At 29.7% G+C, this 19,587-nt stretch overlaps 1 long non-coding RNA gene across 1 annotated transcript; it reads left to right on the forward strand.

Annotated features, from left to right (window-relative positions):
- Window positions 1-1,590: 1,590 nt before the first annotated feature.
- On the forward strand, window positions 1,591-3,148 carry LOC111615253. The gene is made up of 2 exons (XR_002755051.1): window positions 1,591-1,891; window positions 2,769-3,148. It is a non-coding gene; the product is annotated as an uncharacterized LOC111615253 (long non-coding RNA).
- Window positions 3,149-19,587: the final 16,439 nt, after the last annotated feature.

Below are 19,587 nucleotides of genomic sequence, written 5' to 3' on the forward strand. Positions count from 1 at the left end.
ATAATATTGCAGTTATTTATTTATATATGAATAAATGCCTGCAATATTTTATTATTATTATTATTATTATTCATTCTTTGGTAGAAGAGACTATTAGATTTTGTTTTTTAATCACTAGAAACTTCCAAATTGCATTTTGTTTATGAATTTGATTGAAACATCCTTCTATTTCATGCTTTAAAAGATTTACAGCATATAATGTTTTTCATTTTTGATTAGAGATTTAAAGTTTTATCTTTTCTTTTTCTTAAAGAGAGATGATGCACATTATCTTTGATCATTCTAATTGTTCTATGTAAACTGTGTGATATATAGAGCATATTCGAAGTATTCCTTTAGTTATATAGGAATGTTTCATAGCAGTTTCAATCATTTCCCTGTTTTTTACATTGATTTTTTTATACTCGTAGAATTTTTGGTATAGTTTTCTATTTTTGTTGTGATTTGAAAATTGCTCTGGAAGAAAGTAATGGAAATGTTACAAATGTATTTTTAAAACGTGGATGCTGTCTGGATTTTCGATTTAAAGAGCAAAAATCTGGGGGAAAAAATTATTCGTGCCTTCAATCAAAAGTTATTCCAGATCAAAATGTCCGGAATGATTAGTTCAATATCCATCGCCTGGTTGGATATTGAAGAAAAAAGTGCAGATGTTAAATCTATCCAGCTTTTCCCCCCTTTACTGTCTAGATTTTTTTTATTTTGTTTTTTCGTTGAAGTTTTTGTGATTTATATCTATTTAATTTAATTTCATTCGTTATAAATAATTTACAAAAAAATTTTGGTACTCTAAATTACGTAAAAAAGCCATATTTGATTTAGATGATTTGATATGATTGAATTTGTCTTCAGAACTTTCAAAATTCAGTTGTTTTTTTTCCTTTAAATGCGTTCTGAATATCAGGTGCATAGGACAAGATTTTATGCAGTGCATTCATTTATTGTTAAGTAAATTTATGTATCAATCATAAATGTGATGATTTCTCATTATCATTAGATTTTTTTTTTGTAGCAGACATCTGCGTTGTTTTTTTAATCTTAACTTTTTGGTTCTGTTTAAAGATTATTAATTAAAAAACAAACAAAATAGAAATGATATATCTACAGTAACTAGAGATTCGAATCTGAAATTTTTAAAATTTCCGTTTGGCTGCGTCATTTATCAAACAAACATTTAAAACTAAACAATTTCGAGTAATTTAATCTCGTGTTTAATCGAAAAAAAAAAAAACAATAGTAAATTCATATTCTAGCATTTAAAATCTAAGAAAAGTGCTCATCTTGTCGAGTTTGTGATTTATAAGTATTACGTAGTAATTATATAATTCGCTCTTCACCAACAAAGAAAACCTTATAGTTGGCAAATACGAATATTTTCATTATATATTATTATTATTATTATTAAACGTCATCTATATAATTTCGATGACAAAAATATTTATTCAAAAACAATATAAGTAAACAAAACAGTCGGTAAGATTTGAATATTAAATCTGTATTGTTTTAGACAGGAAAAAAGAAATAATTTAATGAAATTATCATTTTCTATGTTAGCTAAATTGATAAACTCGCATTCTCAATTGATATTTACGGATGATTATAATAATTATTATTTAAAAAATTTTGTTTTTCAGTTATTTACCCCAAAAATACTGAAGCATCATTCTTCTTCGCAAGATTTCTTTATAAGCAACAGCAGAAATCAGACATACGGAACGAACGAACGTAGCATCGCTACGACACCCGAAAAAGATATCCCGGCGACCACAAGTGATTCCGAAGTGCCCTATCAAAGATATTAGAGATAAAAGAATATAATACCTGTACTTTAAATGAGAATATAAAGGAAAAAAAAAGCAAATATTAATTTATTCTTGTTGAGTGCATAATTGTAAGATAGTTTTTCTTTTATATTTTAATTATTTTATTTTTATAATGTATTTAAATAGACATTAATATATATTAATTGTTTCTGTTTTTTTTACGAAAAGTATTTGAGCTTACGAAGATACTTAAATTAAATGCTTCGATAAGGAATTTTTTTTAATTTTAAACGGTAAAAGTATATAGACATATTTAAAGTAGGAAATTCAAAGTAAGCACATTTCTAGCATGAAGTATTTTATAATGTAGAGCAGTGCTAATTGATCAGAAAAAATGTAGAGAAACGGAAAGTCAAATACAATATTAGAAACAAGAGCATATTTAATCCTTAAAACAGGAAGAAAACAAATGTTTTCCGTTTTAATATAACCTCATTTTTACGTCTCTATCCTTTTCTGCCGTCGTACCTTCGGAAAAAAAAAAAATAAATGATTGACATATTTCTAAATGTAAATTGTGAATGAGAATTGCTTAAATGAATGTATCACACTATTAGCAAGAAATAACAATTTGCACCGTAAAGTTCATTTAATTAAACTAAAATTGATCCCTTCTATGTATTAATATTTATAAAAGATTGTCCTTTAATAAGAAAGTTATTTCGTAAAATTAATAGGTATGTAATTTCTTTGTTATAACTTAAATAAATTTACAATATTAAAATCGATGTCGTTCTTTTAATTACATACATCATTTGACTGGCACAACTGTAACAATGAAAATGAAGGTATTAAATGAAAAAAATCGATTACTGGATTTTCAAAGAATTAATAATTATGCTTTTTTTTTACCATAGATAACTTTTTAAAATAATTATATATTAGTACTATTTATTTTATAAAAAATAATTTAAAATATTTACGGATTTTTTAACGTTTTTCTAGATATCAGTTCCGTAGAATTAATATAATTTCAAGCATCTGCTGGTTGTCATAAGTAGAAATTATTATTAATTGGCAACGAAAGAATAATTTTATAAGAATTCGGTAAGAAAAGTATTTTTTAAAGCATAATTTACGGAATATTTATTTCAGCTGGTTAATCTCTACCAATTTATGTCGTTAGGATACGTAAGATTTCCTTTAGTTTGTTATCTCAGAAATTATTTTATATTAAATCTTCCAACCTGCAAAGATAATATATATTTTTTATTTTATAATATTTTTACTACAGTAAATTTTACACCGAGATTATATTACGCGTGAAATTCTTGTAATTAAGATCACTTTCGAGCTTAAAATAAACGATTTTATTTTGGTACGTAGTCTCGCACTCGACTAACACAATTCGGTCGGTGCTGTTCATTTAATTAATGCTGCTCAAGCAATTTATATAGCGCTGCACAACAGCTTTGCGTGCAGTTTAAGTTATCCGTGTCGAGACGTTATTTTTTTAAAAAAAGGAAAGAATTTAAGAGAAATTGAAATATGAGAATCACACGGTAGAAATAATGGACTCGTAAACCAAGTCGGAACACAAACTGCAACGTTTTTTCCAGTTAAAAATCTTTCTAAAGCGAATCAAACGAATCTGCCAGTGGAAAAAACAGCTAAAAATAGTTTAGTTATTGAATAAAATATTTTTTAAAACGGAGAAAAAGAAATTTTAGTAGAAATATTGCCAAGCTCAAAGGGGAGAGTGCAATATTTTGGTTTCCTTCATATTAAAAAAAAGAAAGAAAGAAATAATGCTATAACAGAGTTGGGTTTGGATATATCTCGGTCGGTTGCAACTTTTGTCGGTTGTCAACAAATTCGAAATATAAATAAGATTAGTCATTCTGTTATTTAAATAAGAAGAAGAGAAAAATAAATCCGGATCCAGCTAGCTCTGCATTAATGTTTTTCGATGAACAATGATGGATTTCTAACCTGAAGTGCAACTCGGTTATCTATAACAGAACTTTAAGGGAGAAAACTGTGATAAATATTCTTTCTAGACAGTAAAAAAGTCTCTAGAGGATTTTTCTTCATAAGTCACCAACGGAAGAAAAAAATATTTAAGACATTTTTGATCGGGTAGAAACTTCGATTTCTCCTCTATTTATTTTTTTAATGCGTCAATGTAAAGTAAATGAATTAAGAGCTTGCTTTTTAACGGCGACATCTTTTAACAATTGTCAAATTAACAGGGAAAATCGAACAGGCCTGCAATTTTTTTCTTTTTTTTAATTAAGTGACGTACTAAAGTCACGAGCGATAATAGAATGGTGTTGACTCTCGCCTCGAGCCATTTTCTATCACGATGACAGATGACTCCGACGTGCCGTCCCGCAGCCTCGGGAATCATCGTTGATGGAATTTATAATATTTACCCGTACAATTTATCACGACTCGTAACACTGACTAACATTTTACTTAAAAGGAGTATTCGAATTATTTAAAAAAAGTGTAAGAAAACCCGGAGCGTACCCCGCACAAAATGCGAAATTCGTGTTAGTGTGGGTGCCATAAATTATCGGGCGGAATGCGTAGTTGCTCAAGGGCGCGGTTGATTTACAATGATCTTCTTCGTGCACTCTGTACAGGCGGAATCTCTAGCGATCTCGCGTGATTGTCTTTCCAGTTCAGGTGGCTCGAGAGATTTAGTCAGCTGGAAAATTGATTCTGGAGTTATTTGGCTCAAAGGGAAACCACCGATTCTCTCAAGTGAACTTGCTTAGATTAAGCATTCCTCGGCGTCAATTACTACTAAATGGCATTCGAATAAGGGTCATGAGTCTCCGCGTAAATTTACTGTAAGATCTTTTATTAAAAATTTTCGACCGTAATAAGTTCTTTACGGAGCCGTTTCTCCAATCAAAAATTATGAGAGTTCTCTGCACCCTTCCGAACCATTCGAATGGAACCTGCCGTGTAGACTACACGGCCGAATTATTATTCTATATTTACCGTTGCTCCAATAAAACGGGACTAGAAGTAGTTTTTGAGGTGACGAGAATTCTCTGTAGAAGAAAACAAGAGCATTAAATTAGCCCAGGCTTTTATGTGGGATGAGCCATTAAGGAGGATTTTTTTTTATCCGTTCCTTCGTTTCCTAATGTTTGTATAATAAAATAAAAATAGCTGTCGACTAATGATACGAATGTAGATCTTTCTGGTATTTTTGTATCTAGTTCTTTTTGCCATTTAGAGAAAATGAATTCTACTCCATTCTCGCTTCTCACGGCGACAATAAACGTTTATGAGTGCAGTAATGGCCGCTTTGTTACCCATTAACAAGGCTATCCAGGTAGAATTTACGACTGTGCATCGGCGATGTACCTGCTCGTGTTAAGCAGTATTAAACCCTTTTTGGAGTTTCATTCAGAGTTAAAGGGTTTCCTTGTAATCTTCGATAATGCTAAGCCGTCTCTTTTATCCAAACAAGATTTTTTTCCCCCTCTATGACAGTTTGACCTTTATTTAAGCCTCTCCTAGTAATTCACTTTAAAATATAACCCGAATTTAATATCAGAAATTTTCGGACGATTGGTATATATACGTATTGTCTACTTATTTTTTTTTTTCTTATGACCTATCTTTAAAAATAAGTTTTGAACCCGAATATTTTACAGGTATACATCAATATTAAAACGGAATCTTCTATACGAAACTGCTTAAAAATAGGAAGGACCATACGTCAAAAAATAAAAAATATAAACCTTTAAATAAAAGATGAAAGGAGAATTTAAATTTCCGATATTTTAAAATCAAAATCGAATTTCCTATTCTTTATACATTTCGAAGTCTATAAAGTTTCTTCGTAGATAATTTAACTCAATTTTTCTTTTTTTTAAAGATGGATACAAAATAATAATAAAGATTACGATAATTTTTTTAATCTCTCCTATCGATTGAGTAATATCCCGGGGAGAAGTTTTTACGGGTTGATTGTGTTTAAGAATAGAATTAAATGAAAATCGACGTTAAAATCGAATTCCTGCAGGCTAATCGTTGTTCCTTAATTTAAAATCAAATTTTAAAACTATATTTGTATATTTTGCTGGAGGACGTGCAATTATGATTTTGATTTACATACAAAATGCCAATTCTGCTAAATTACTTTTATAAGATTTACTGTATCGTTACAAGCGTGATGCTCCTGCGGTTGACCATTAATTCATTAGGTAACAAATTTATCACGCCGTCCTCCGAGCTGTTCTTTCACGCATCGCTCCATCTACCATATTTTTTTTTTTCTTTTCCTTTTACTGTTTAGATTTTTGTGTTAATTTTTGTCTTTGAATCGTATTTTATTAGAAGCAAAGCTGGAGAAAATAAGTAAAAGTAGCGTAATGTTGCTTATTCTTCGGAGAGGAACTTAATTTAATATAGCATACTTCGTAATATCCACAATCAAGATAATTACTAATGAAATGGGTTGACCGAATAAATTATCTCGCTAATATCATTAAGATCGGTTCGATGTTATGCTAAAGAGTTTTGACAGCAACAGTTGGAAGTAAAATTTCTTGGTTCCACTTCGTCTTACTTCAAGTATCTTAGACAATTTAAAAAAAAACAGCCGGCTAATTTGCATACTGGCAGTAATTAATGTAATCCTATAGAGAACTATATAATTGTCAAGACGTTACGCTGTATTAATTTATTCACGAAAACGAGTTTGCTTTAAGTGGGAAAGCTCCTCTCATCCATTTTACTTGGCAGTTTTTAGAAGTTTTAAACCTAATAAAAAGTATTTTAATTGTCTCGTTTAATTCAAGATTTAAGGAATGAAGATTTGTACTACTTTAAATGTTTTTCGATTTAAACGGATTAACGAATGTTAAATTAAACTAATTTACATACAGGAGAAGGTTTGTTTAATGTTTATTACACAGTTTGTTTTTTTTTTCTTTTTAGTTAATGTTTATTGCTTTCTCTGATGGGGATTTTTATACTGTAGCTATTGCTTGTTCTCCTTTTTTTTTAAATTTAGTTTTTTGTAGTTAACGTCTATTATTCGCTCCGATATCTTTTTTCCCAGCCATCTCTTTGTCTTCATTCTCTCTGATGTATTTTTTTTTTTAAATGAATTTCTTCATCTTAAAATTTTTAAAACTCGACGAACGTAGAGTGATATTTCAAAAAAAAGAATAGTAAAAAAGAAGAGTTTCACCTGTATAAGATTGAATGAAAATGCGTTTTTCTGCTTTCGACGTACATCATTCAGGAGATTATGGATAAAAAATGACGTTGTAGTAACCCAGCTATCTTCTTTTCCAATGTTTGAATAAGAGTTCACAAATTTTTCATTGATTTCTAGAATGTTTTCCGGTACTGATGAATGTATGCATGGAACAAAGATGCTCTATCTGACTTGAAAAATTGCACTTTTTATAAAACTGATATGTTGATGAAGTCGTGATAAATCTCGATGCTGCAATTTGTCCGCCTAATCTAAAATTTGACTGGATAAACTTATCTTTAAGTAATGATATCTTTAAAAGGATTTCGTCTAAATGCCATTTATCATCAATAATGTAATATGCGCTAGCAGTTTTCTCTACACTCTCTTTGTTTGTTACGCGTCCTGGCATTATCTAAAGAAATTATATAATTTAAAACTCATTAGTTTACCCTTTCCAGTTACGTTCTTCGCTAACAAAATAGTCGAGAAGATAAATTGGAAAATTAAAGAGTTTCTATCTAGTCTTATTGTTATTTTTATTGCTGTTAGGAGAATAAACGAAAACAGCGGATAAATTCTAAAGTGTAATATCAAGAGGTAAACCTGACGTGTAGTAACTGTCTCCTAACTACTATAGTGGGAGTCAGCTGTGCCAGCAACTACTGTAATCTGTGTCAGCTGGCACTAACTCTCTTCTAGACACTATCGAAAATTCAAAAACTTCCTCCTTCTTCGGGGGTTTATCTTTCTTTTAATCACAGATGCAAAGAGGTTCCATTACTAGAAGATAAACTGGAGTAATTATCTATAGAATTGCAGAAAAGTTTAAAATTTTCTTTAACTTTGTAACAAAATAGTCCATATTTAGAGAATTCTCTTGTAATAAAGATAAAACCAAATATTAGTTAAATATACATTATCTAAGCTTAAATATCGTTTATTACTTACCACATATAAATTAATGTGTATACGTTAGTAGATATAAGGAAATTAAATAATAAACAGAGAAATTTATGTAGGATTATATAAACTAGACAGCTACCGATATATTTTTGAAAGCGAGCTAAAGAAATGCAGAGAGACTTTTATAAAAACGTTGAGCCGTCTTTAAATATATACAGCAAAGCTTGGAAAGCATAAATATCGTTTAGTTTGACTTACAAGTTCTATTCGATCAGAGAAAATACAAAAGAAACAAGACATGGTCAAAACTGATCCTGTAAAGTTCGAGTTGTCCAGGTGGCTATGACATTGCCTATAGTATCGACTGTCAGATCTGTATCTATCGAAGCTGACTCTTTCTTTCTCTTCTCAACAGATCAGGTAGCGAAAAGATCGATTACTTTATACATTTCCCCCCCTCTTTCGTGGCATCGGATAAGCTCGAGATATCTAGGCAAAAACTTCTTCGACAAATTTCCACTTTGAATAGAAATATGCTGAAATGGCCAAATTTGAATACCTGTATAATCATCAGAATTCGCTTTAAATACCGAGATTCTAGTAAGAAACTTCGAAAAACACTTACTTTTTTTAAAGAAGAAAGTTTCTCGTAGACAAAGCACGCAACTAGCTAAATAATTATATTTTCAATTTCGTTTGAATATAGCTAAATTCGGAGAAGAGTTAATTCGATTTTTTTACAGATAAATTTTTAAATACTTCATTAACATAAGTTATATTGACTTACAAAGTGGAGGAAGAGAATAACGTGTAAATTGTCGTCACTGCTTCCTAATTTTTTTTTTTTTGCAGAAATATCAACAATGAGACATTTATAGATATCGATCTCCAGTCAAGAAGTTACAGCTTCGTCGTATCAATAGAATTTATTCCTTTTCTTTTTACTTCTTTCGTTTTATCTTAATTATATAAAGTCTATAGCTTAATCAGCTTCCAACTTTTCTCGTAATTTTATTGAAATTACGTAAGAAAAAAATCGTTAAAATTTTTTAAACCAGCATACAAATTTATATCTATCTTATTTATATTTTCACAAGGCAAAAAATACTTTCAAAACTCACGTGGACCAAACTGAATGGCACGTCTTCCTTCAATGACTTATTTAATCACTGATTTCTATCTATAAATGATTACCATCTGTTATTTACTAACGAAAACGTCTGGCAAAACTTTCTTCCACCTGAAATATTGAAGTAGTCGGCAAAGTAAAAGAAAAAAAAAAAGTAGAATTTAATCTATAAGTTTGAAGAAGTGGATGCGGCATTTTAATTGGATGGAGAAATTGGTTTAAAACGGTCAAGAGAAATTCAAATTTTCACCAATGGAAAAGGTCAAATGGCACGTGATTTTAAATCTTTATTCCGTAAATTGAATGAGTAAATATTGAATCGAGTCAATCGTGGCTTTAGGCTAGAACCTTTTAATAAAGATAAATATTTACGCATATTCACCTGGCAATAAAAATAGCTACGTTGTGTCTCGAGCGTAATGTTAATATTCGTATAAATTATATTCGCAAATGATAATTCGATAAGATTTTATCTAAACAGAAAGTTTTCTTTAATGAATCTTCATTAAACTTTCGCGAAATTCCATCATTAAGCTTGGCAAATCAACAATTTTTAAACGATGTTTACTTTCTGTAAAATGTGTCCAACATCTGTCTTCTACAATAATATTTGTCCAGGGATTTCTTCCTAATGATACTTAACTATACAAATGAAATAATGAATTATTACTATTTTTAATCATCCCATCTTTCTTTAAATTAAATGTCTCTAACCTTAAATAATTGACTCGACATTCCAGAATTTAGTAAAAAAAAAAAAGATATAGTCCATAAAATTTTCCTGGAGGCACCGTCTGGCACAGCATCACTTTTTAAACGCATTTAAATTTCAAATTAAGGATTAAAATCGAGGATACGATCTTTAGAAGGATGAAAACGAACGAATTCGTCGACAATAAAGCGACTTTTATTTGATATTTTAATAAACGAAAGTTGCCGCTTATTTGAATATTCATTCAAAGTCAACAACTTATTGGAGTGGAATGATGCATTTGTTAATTAAATAGAATAAAGTATATTAATTATTATTAAAATTGGGTAAGGATATTAAGTAAAAATATACATTTCGATCCCGTTCACGTGTTAAAGTAGGTCTATAGCGTGATTTATATGGATTTAACTTAATACTCTCCTTTCCGAGTAAAAAAAAAATGCATTTTTAATATTATCTATTCGATATCTTGTTGCATTTATTTTCAGCTTCAAACTTATTACATTTCCAGCTTCAAAAAATTTGGATTTTCTAAGTGAAAGCCATTCACTTTCGATCATCATCCAACTGTAAATATTCCGATGATTAAAAAATAAAAAAAGGGACGTAATAAATTTCGTTTACTGTAAGAAACTCATCCGATTAATCTTTCGTATTTTTTCTATACTAAATTATTCCGGCGAGTAAAAAATTTCTTTTATTTTTTTAAAATTTACCTCAGTTCGGATGAATAAACTTACGCAGAATGGTTAATTTTCTGCAATTAAAATAAATTAGAATTTTTATAAGTTTAAATTTAATTTATCCGTCACGACGGAAGGTTATAATTGTAAAATATATGCATCGTAAAATCTTATAGTTCATTTTTGTAGATGATTCTAGGCGAGAGAAGGTTAAGGAGTGACAAATACCCTTTCTTTCCCCCTTTATAAATAACGGAAACTTTTCTCTTATTTAAGTAAAGTTGTTTTAAAGCGTTAAGTATTTTTTAAAAAATCAGTTTAAATTTGTATTGTCTTCTTTTAGTTTTTTTAGTACTATCATATTCCTTATTTTAATTTCTATTTAATGATTTTTCTAATACATAAGTAAATACACTAGTGTTTCTCGTTAATCCGACCATCCCTTTCACAGTTGAGCGTCCGACAGTAGTAAAGCGAGCATACCGGATTACCGAGTAGGCATAGAGTGCCTAAATGCAACCGAATGACGTGACCTCACACCCTTCGTTTTTGGGTAGGCAAGCGAGTAATGTAAACACGTAAAACAGAAATGAAATCGGAGTAAACAGGAAAAAACACGCGTAGAAATGGAAGCGATCGCATTGAGGTGTGTGCCGGATAACTGAGAGGTCGGATGATCACGATTTCATTATATCGTAGATAATTATAAATAAATTCGAATATTTTATAAGAAAGTATAAGAATATTCGGATCAATATACCTGAATCATTGATGCCGTAATGTATTTTTATGCTTAGAAAATAAATTCGAATATTTTATAAAACAGTATAAGAATATTCGGATCAATATACCTGAATCATTGATGCATTACTCGTTTTATAGGATGGAAAATAAGACCAGACAGTTGAACGGACGGGCAAGTTTATATTTTCTTTCGAATTAGAGTTTTTGGGGTCATCAATCATTACAGTTTGGTGATCGATTGCTGAAATAAACACACAATATTCAAATATAGGCAATTTATATTAAAATATCATCTAAAAATATTGTCGTTTCTATAAAAAAATTATTAGATTTTTGAAGAATAAATAAAACGTTTTAAGAAAATAAATTCACGTTTACACGAATTACTTAATTATAAATAGTATAATTGTGCATTAATAATTATATATTTAAATCTATTTCTTAATATTAAACACTACGTATAATCAATTTTATTTTATTTGTAAAGTTAAAAACTCAAATATTAACCTTTTTTACTACAGTAAAATCTATCTAAAGCGGAAAAAAAACACTTTATGGATANATAATAGAATATGATAATCAGCTGGAATATTTTTTTCTTCTAATCTCTAAGAATTATTTATATTAAATTAGAATTTCTTTCATTCTCCCAAGAGCTTAATTATCTTACGGTGAAAAATATTTTTATTAAATTCTTGGTGCTACATTCACCATTAGTTAATGGTTTAGAGAGAAATTTTCTCTCTCTCCACCCCAGTTTACGTGGAAAATATTCTATGAAATCGAACCCGTATTTATTCTATTAATACAAAATTATTCACCGACTCAAGGCAGTAAACAAGTTTGAATTCCGATATTGTAATCAGTCAGTTTGTCTGTTCATAAATCTGATACATTAATTAATTTTCGCAAACAATTAATTGCATGAATTCATCCGACGTAATTTTTGGAAGATAACGTAGATCAGTGGGCATAGATATCAAAATGAATTTATCTACTCTAACCTACAAGTAAACTATTGTATAATCCGTAAACTGATCTTGAAAATGTTAATTAATTACAAAGTAATTAACAGATAAATGAGAACTAATTAGCAAATTATGTGAATTTAACTGGAAAATACTCCATAAAAGCAATTAATGGAAATTATTTTTAGGAAAATAAATAAAGAATTAAAATAATTCTTAGAAAATGTTTTTGAGTTATGAGAATATAAACATTTTATATGGAATTCGAAGCATGTGGACTTATTTTTGAATTCTAGAAGCTGACAAGTTTTGAATTCTAAAAAATAGATTTTGAATTCTGGAAATTCCATTTTAACTTCTTGTAATCAACGTATTTTGAGTTTTAAATCGATACGTTTTGAATTCTGGACATCAACACGCTTCGTATTCTTGATATTTACACGCTCGAAATGTAAAAATATTTATAAAATTAATTAAAATGAAATTATTAAAGTTAAAAAAAATTCTTCTCCTGTAAAATTTCTTTAAAAAGAAGAAGAATTTTGATTTAAAAACTTTAAAAAAATTTTTTTAGGCAAGGTTAATTTAATTTTATTTTTAATTAAAAAAAATTCCTTACGTCTTATTTATTTGGCAATTACTCAAATTTAATAGGACAGAACATAATTACAAAATTCCATTTAAATAACACTAAATATTACATCATTAATTATGTAGACAAATGATTTCCTGATTTTATATCATTTGTTAAAGAAAAAGGTTTAGGAAAATTCTATCGTCTCATACATCTCGTTCGCCCCGTCGCCTTTTTCTTAACTCCCCCCAAAAAAAGGCAAGATCCACCGGAACTGACGCACAGACACGTGATAGAGTCCCCCACGATGACGAAGAGAAGTGATAGATGAAGTCAATACTGAACGACGGAGTTTAAAGAAAAGGAGAGAAGTAGTGATGCGTGATGAGGAAGAGATATATCTTCCGGTATTACTAGCTGAAGAACTATCAAATACCTCCAAAGTTTGAAGAATGAGTTATATTTTGACGTAAAATTTTTACAAAAAGAGAAAAATGTGGGTTTGATTTGTCAAAATGAATTCCTATTTTTCCCCCCATTTCTTTCTTATATTAATTACATCTTATTCCATTCTAATGGAAATAAATTCTACTCATATTCTAATAAGGGGAAAAAATATATGTATATATATATATATAGCCATAAATTTAACATTATTAGATAAATACCGAAAGAAGCCATTGAAGCAGTCGAATGGAAGGAGAATAAGAATAAATCTTTATATTCTTCCAATAGAAGAAAAATAATTCTTGAATCGTCTCCGTAAATGCTGTATAAATACTAAAACTTCCATTTTTAAATTTTAAATATTAGTAAAAAATATAATGAAAGAATAATTTGTGTTGATGTCTACGTATCATGTAAATGTTTCATTGTTATTTTTTGCCAGTCTCTTCTTCGAGACGTTCGTGTTTCGAATCGAATATGCAAAAATTTGTATCCCTTCTTTTAAATCTCAGGATTTAAAAATGATTTTTCACCCTTTCAATTATTCAATTTTATTAAAAAAAAAAAAAATAGAAAAATCTCAACTTTCTACTACGCTAAATTCCTTTAAAAAAAGAAATATTATTTCTTATTGTAATATATTAATTTTTTTATTTTTGGTTTCCATTTTTTTTAATAAAATAAATTCTTTCAGTTGGAATAGTCATCCATTGTATCTGTCGCGATGACGGATGGATCGATCGAACTAATCCATTTGTTTTATTAATGATTTTTATAATCACTTTTTTGATGGAGTGATGCATGCAAAAAGCTCACAGAATTTATAATAATATAAATAAATATATTTGAATTTTATGTTAAAGAACTATCTTTTTTTTCCTATTCAATTTTTCCTTTCTATATGTTAAATGCTCTATTTATGGATAAATTTATATATTAACTACATATTTTACATGCAGAACTGTATAATATACCTGATGTATAATGTGTTATCATCTAGAGAATTCGATAAATTGTTTAAAAGCGCATTATATTTTCTGTTTTAGTAAGAATATCGCATTCTTCTCCATATATTTTTTTTTCGCATGAAACAAAAAAAAAAAATATCCAATATTCAGAATTTATGAAAGATTAAGTGCATATTTTTGTATTTTTAGTTGAAAAATATTATATATATATATATATATATATTTATAAAATGTTTCTAGGAATTTAAATATTCAAATGCGCACTTTACGCTTTTAAGTAAGCTTTGACGGCATAAAATAACTCCATCAATTCTAAAAACTATACCATCGAAAATATCGATATTTCAGTAATGTGTGGAAAATTTTGGTGCTCACGTGCCGTAGTGGTCCACTTTTAAAATATGTGACAACGTATACCAATTTTCTTTCCTATAATCTTTAATTTCGTCATATTCTTGAAACATTCATAGCTGGCAACCGTCAAGAGATCATCTATATTCGATCATCATTCTTGGTGGATCACTGTCATCTCGTTGCTAGGTTACGTGCGCGGTCCGCATCAGCATTCGCCTGGTAGTCTGGGCCCAATGACGAATCACTGTTACCAGCATTACCGCGCTACGTATATGAATAAATAAATTGAGCTTTAGTGGGGACGTGCTATTGCTGAAATTACTCCGGGCGAAACGTTGCCTGGATTTATTTCTAACCCGCTTTCAACTTGATTCTATACATGGCACATCATAGCAGATAAAGCCGTAAATTTATTAAGTTAAAAGCACAGCGAGAATGGCTTGGTTTCTTAGCTATACACTGTTAAACTTTATTACTTCGTACAATAAAACTTTTAAACTTCTTTTAAATATCTTTCTTCCCTTTCTTCCCTTCTTTTTTGTATTCCGTTGCTGTTAAAGCTGAAAAAAAAACTCGCAATATACAATTAATACGTGTATATTACTTTACAGCCACGAGAAAAGACTTTAATGTGGATAAAAAAAAAACTTTACTTTTTATCCAGTCAAACAGCCTCCAATAAGATTAAATTGTCAAATGGCATCATTGACATGTTGCATCGCGTCATTAATCTTTCAATGAATCTTTTTTATTTTATTATTTTATTTTACTTTTTTTGGTAGATCTAACCTGTCAAGCGAGGCTGTCCTAATGTCAGAGACAGCAATCAGCTTGTTTCTTGTACACTTAGGAGTCCAAATTGCAATTTTCTGTCGAATTTTTTTACAACGATTTATAAGTCTATGAGAATTGACTGCATTCTTTTATATTTTGTTTCGGCTAGATGTACAAAAATAGTTAATGACTCAATAATCCATTTAATATATATATATTTTTTAAACAGGAAATTTCTCTTTTAAGGAAGTAACATTACGTTAGTAATATTAAGGAGGAATTAATGCGGATTATAGATAATTTTCCTGGGATAATTAACCGAAGATGAGAGTTATACGTACGAAACGATTGGTATGAATTTGGAACGAGGGCGCTTATTTAAAAAGTTATAGAGATTGTAGCAGATTGTCGCATTGCTGTAGCAGACCGGGCAAATAGCCAACAAAATGGCGTACAAGGACAAAGAGAAACTTCAGTCAGAGAGGCGCCTCTAGCATAGTAAGTTAGCGGCCTTTGGGACATTCACTGGCGTCAATACTGCTTCATTGATTAGAGAAACGACAACTCAAAAAAATCTAAGAATTTTCTTCTGTATTTTTTCACTTTAATCGTTTCCACATCACTAAAGAACCATCACTTCGAACCGTTTAATTTTTTCGTTACAAGAAAGAAAGAAAAAATAAAAAGAATTTCGGCTATTCAGAAAATTCTCGAGTACAATTGAAAATTCGAATCCTGGATCACGCGTAATCCTAAAATCCTGGTGTCATAAATGCTATCTTTGTGATATATATCTTGGTAATAACTAGAAGGATAAGTCACCGCAGAAAATCCCCAAAAGGAATTATGCGATATTGTTCGACATAACTGGACGATAAAATGATATTTTCTTATCGTTAGAAATAAGCGCAAACCTTATTACCAGTTTTATTATAGATATTAAGATGGAGATGAAAAGATTGGAATTAAAAAAATTTGACATAGTGTGATTGGATGGCGCAAAAAAAAGAGAGAGAATTTGTGATAAAGCAGATTCTGTGCGCGCAGAGGAATAATAAAAATAAACTAGAGAAATAATTTATTAAGAATAATCTTTTGATGCATGTGTCGTATGTTTGTTACTCTTTGCCTTCTAAGGTTAGAGTCTTCTAATGTCCCATTCACTTTCTAGCATTAGCCAAGGGTATATTGATCCATTTCGACGATGGTTTTCCTCAAACGGGCACTTTGTTGTCACACCATAAACTTTGACGTTTCGGAGTTAGTGGTTCGATTGAAGAAATTGTAGATTTAGTTGTATTGGAATTGGAAAAAAGCTGCGTTATTGTGACATGATTTTTTTGAAATTTCAATCTTATCGGGCAAAAATAAGATTGAAATTTTGGTTTTTCTTTTTTAAAATGAATTTCCAGTTTGAAATTGATTCGGTTTGATGCAGACGAAAAGAGAGGAGAGAAATGAAAAGAAAAAAAAAAGAATGTATAAATATATAAAATAAAATACAGCAAGATCAAATATAGGAAAATGTTAAAGGTTATTGGATGCACACCAAAATAAAACTGGTAACTCGAAAATTTAATTCGTAATAAAATTAACGAAATTAATTTATCGAAAAACTTCTAAGAGCAAAAATTATTTGCTACAACTATAATTATACTACGTAATAAATTAGTATTAGAAAATTAGCGCAGAGTAATTTTTTTGAGCAAAGTACACATTATTTCTCATTTTCTAAAATAGAATTTAAACATTTATGAAGTTCCGAGGAAAAATTATATAAATCGGGCTTTAAACAAAAATCTGAAGGAAAAAAAAAAAGAAAGACGAACGAGTATTTCTCCGAAGTACGGGTGAACGTCTCTTTAATTTTTATCTATAATCCAATTATCCAATAATGAAAATGTAAGGTTTCGAAATTTTATTTTTATGCAAAAAATCAAGATGTTTATTCAGCCTATTTTTTTAAAATATAACTTAGAATTTGATTATTTTAAGGTTCTGTTCTAAGGAAGGCATTCATCTTTGCGTTTATCGTCTTATTTTATAGCATAAGGTGATAGATAAAATACAAAAATTCATTATACTGTACCTTTAAGTTACGGATAACATACATCAAATAGAAATATATGGAAGAAACTCAGCAGATGATTTTTAGAAAGCAGAGAAAATAAAAAAGAATATCATACAAGGAGACGTGGTCTTTACTGTCATTGTTGAATCTAGGCCCATTCGTCACTTGAACCAAATATAAACGACAGATTTCCAAGTCGCTCTTAAATTTCTGATAGAAATTTATAAGAAGAAAGCTTTTTCTCCCTTTAAAAATTAACTAAAAAATTTTTTATATTAATCTTCATTACTTTTTTCGTGGGAAGAATAAAAGTAATATAGATATAAAGTTACAAGAAAGATACATGTGTATGGTGAGGAAAATGACAAATAAAAATTATGACCTATAAAATGTACAGTTTAACTATAATATAGAGATGATAAATTTTGGTTAAAATTATATGGAAATAATTTTTCTACGCTTGGCAGTGGAATAAGGGCGAACAAACCGTACCCTCCCAATTAAGTATTAAATTAAGAAAGTATTGGAATTTTCGCAATTTGACTTATTGCTTCATTTTAATTATAAAAAGCGCACTAACATGCGTCTAATATGTATCGATCGCTGCACATGTTTCCCATTAGAGGACGCTGCTGCACATTCACCAGATGGCGAGTACAACAGTCCAGATCAGCATGTCAGTCGAGGCGACTTCTACAGCACTTTCCATTGACAGTGCCCTCTACTATACCTACTTTACTTAGTGACCATGATAGCCTTAAATATTCGTAGAAGCACGTGCGTCCATCACTGTCAACACCCGACCCTTACTAAAATCAAATCTATACATGTCTAGAAAGGAATCACATTGGGTCAAGCGGGTTAGTGTGCTGACCACACTAAGAACTGCTGCACAATGTTCCTACTTCTGGAATTATCACCGTCATGAGTGTAGCTATAGACGACAATTTAGAGGAGGTACGTTCGTTTTCCACATTTATAAGCTTTACCGAACTAGTATTAAATTTCTTATCTTAATTCCACCATTTATAATATAATTATTATGTGAATTTAATATATGGTGATATTGGCCCACTTTCGGATAAATTTTAGATATGGAAAATGTTTCTGGATGCTGTCATTCGAAGAATTATGCTCGATCTATAGATTTTTATGTCTCTTCGAATGTTCTTTTATCCATTTTAATGTCCAATAAAATTTCCAATGACTAATACAATTCTAAGTGCGGTATATTTCAAATATAAAATATAAGAGAAATAATTTCTTTTATAAAGTTTTATGTTTGCGATAAAATAATATTTTAAAATTATTATTTAATGTCATTTTATGTTGCTAAGTCACTACATTTGTCGTAATTCGGGTGAAAAATTATTCTTATTCCTTCCTACAGATTCTATTCATCTCTCATTTAACCGAGTAAAAAGAGCATTTTAATGTCGATAATTCATATATTTCCGGACATTATTATAAATAAATATATTTAAAGTGATTAAGAAATTAACTTAAACGGCGAAAATTTAAAAAAAAAATGTTATTTTTTAAGCTTTATTTACACGCTTTCAACTAATTAACGACGTATATATACGTCGGTTTCATAACTGGAAACAAAGCATTTAAGTTTCAAACGCATCTATCTATTGACCCGTCAAAATTTGACAATGTCATCAACCATCCGTTCGAACTCATTTAGATGGCCGAACACGCAACATCCATAAAATGATTCTGAATCTCTTCCAATCGACTTCTTAATCCACTTAGCTTCGTCTATACAGAAAACAATCTACGCACTTCATTTCATCAGCACAAACTATACTTTAGCGGTAACGTGACGCATACCTGATCGCGTGAGTGAAAATATTGTCACGAAAATGGTGTAACGTCACGCAAGCCGTAAACCAATTATTGGTTGGGTTATATTCTGCAGACATAAACATCACTATTTTCAACTTTTGCAGATCATTTATTTTTATTTTTCTAACTTAACCCCGAACAGGTTCGAAGCCATAAACGAGTAGATAACAAATGAAGATGCGAGAGATTATTATCGAATATTACCATCTGGAAACAATTTGATCCGGTCATTTTATTCGCATTTTGGAAAATGATACCGAATGCTGCTTCACTGCATAACACAGAGAAATGCGGAGAAACCTGATCTACAGGGAACGAACTGATCTTCTATTGTGTTAAAAGCGTGTCTCATTATTCGATCGGATATTAAATTATCCTTATTGAATAACTTTTTGAATATAATCCTTTAAAAA

Source organism: Centruroides sculpturatus, unplaced genomic scaffold (assembly GCF_000671375.1).
Source record: "Centruroides sculpturatus isolate CEXI.00-Female unplaced genomic scaffold, Cexi_2.0 scaffold2388, whole genome shotgun sequence".
Lineage (NCBI taxonomy): Eukaryota > Metazoa > Arthropoda > Arachnida > Scorpiones > Buthidae > Centruroides > Centruroides sculpturatus.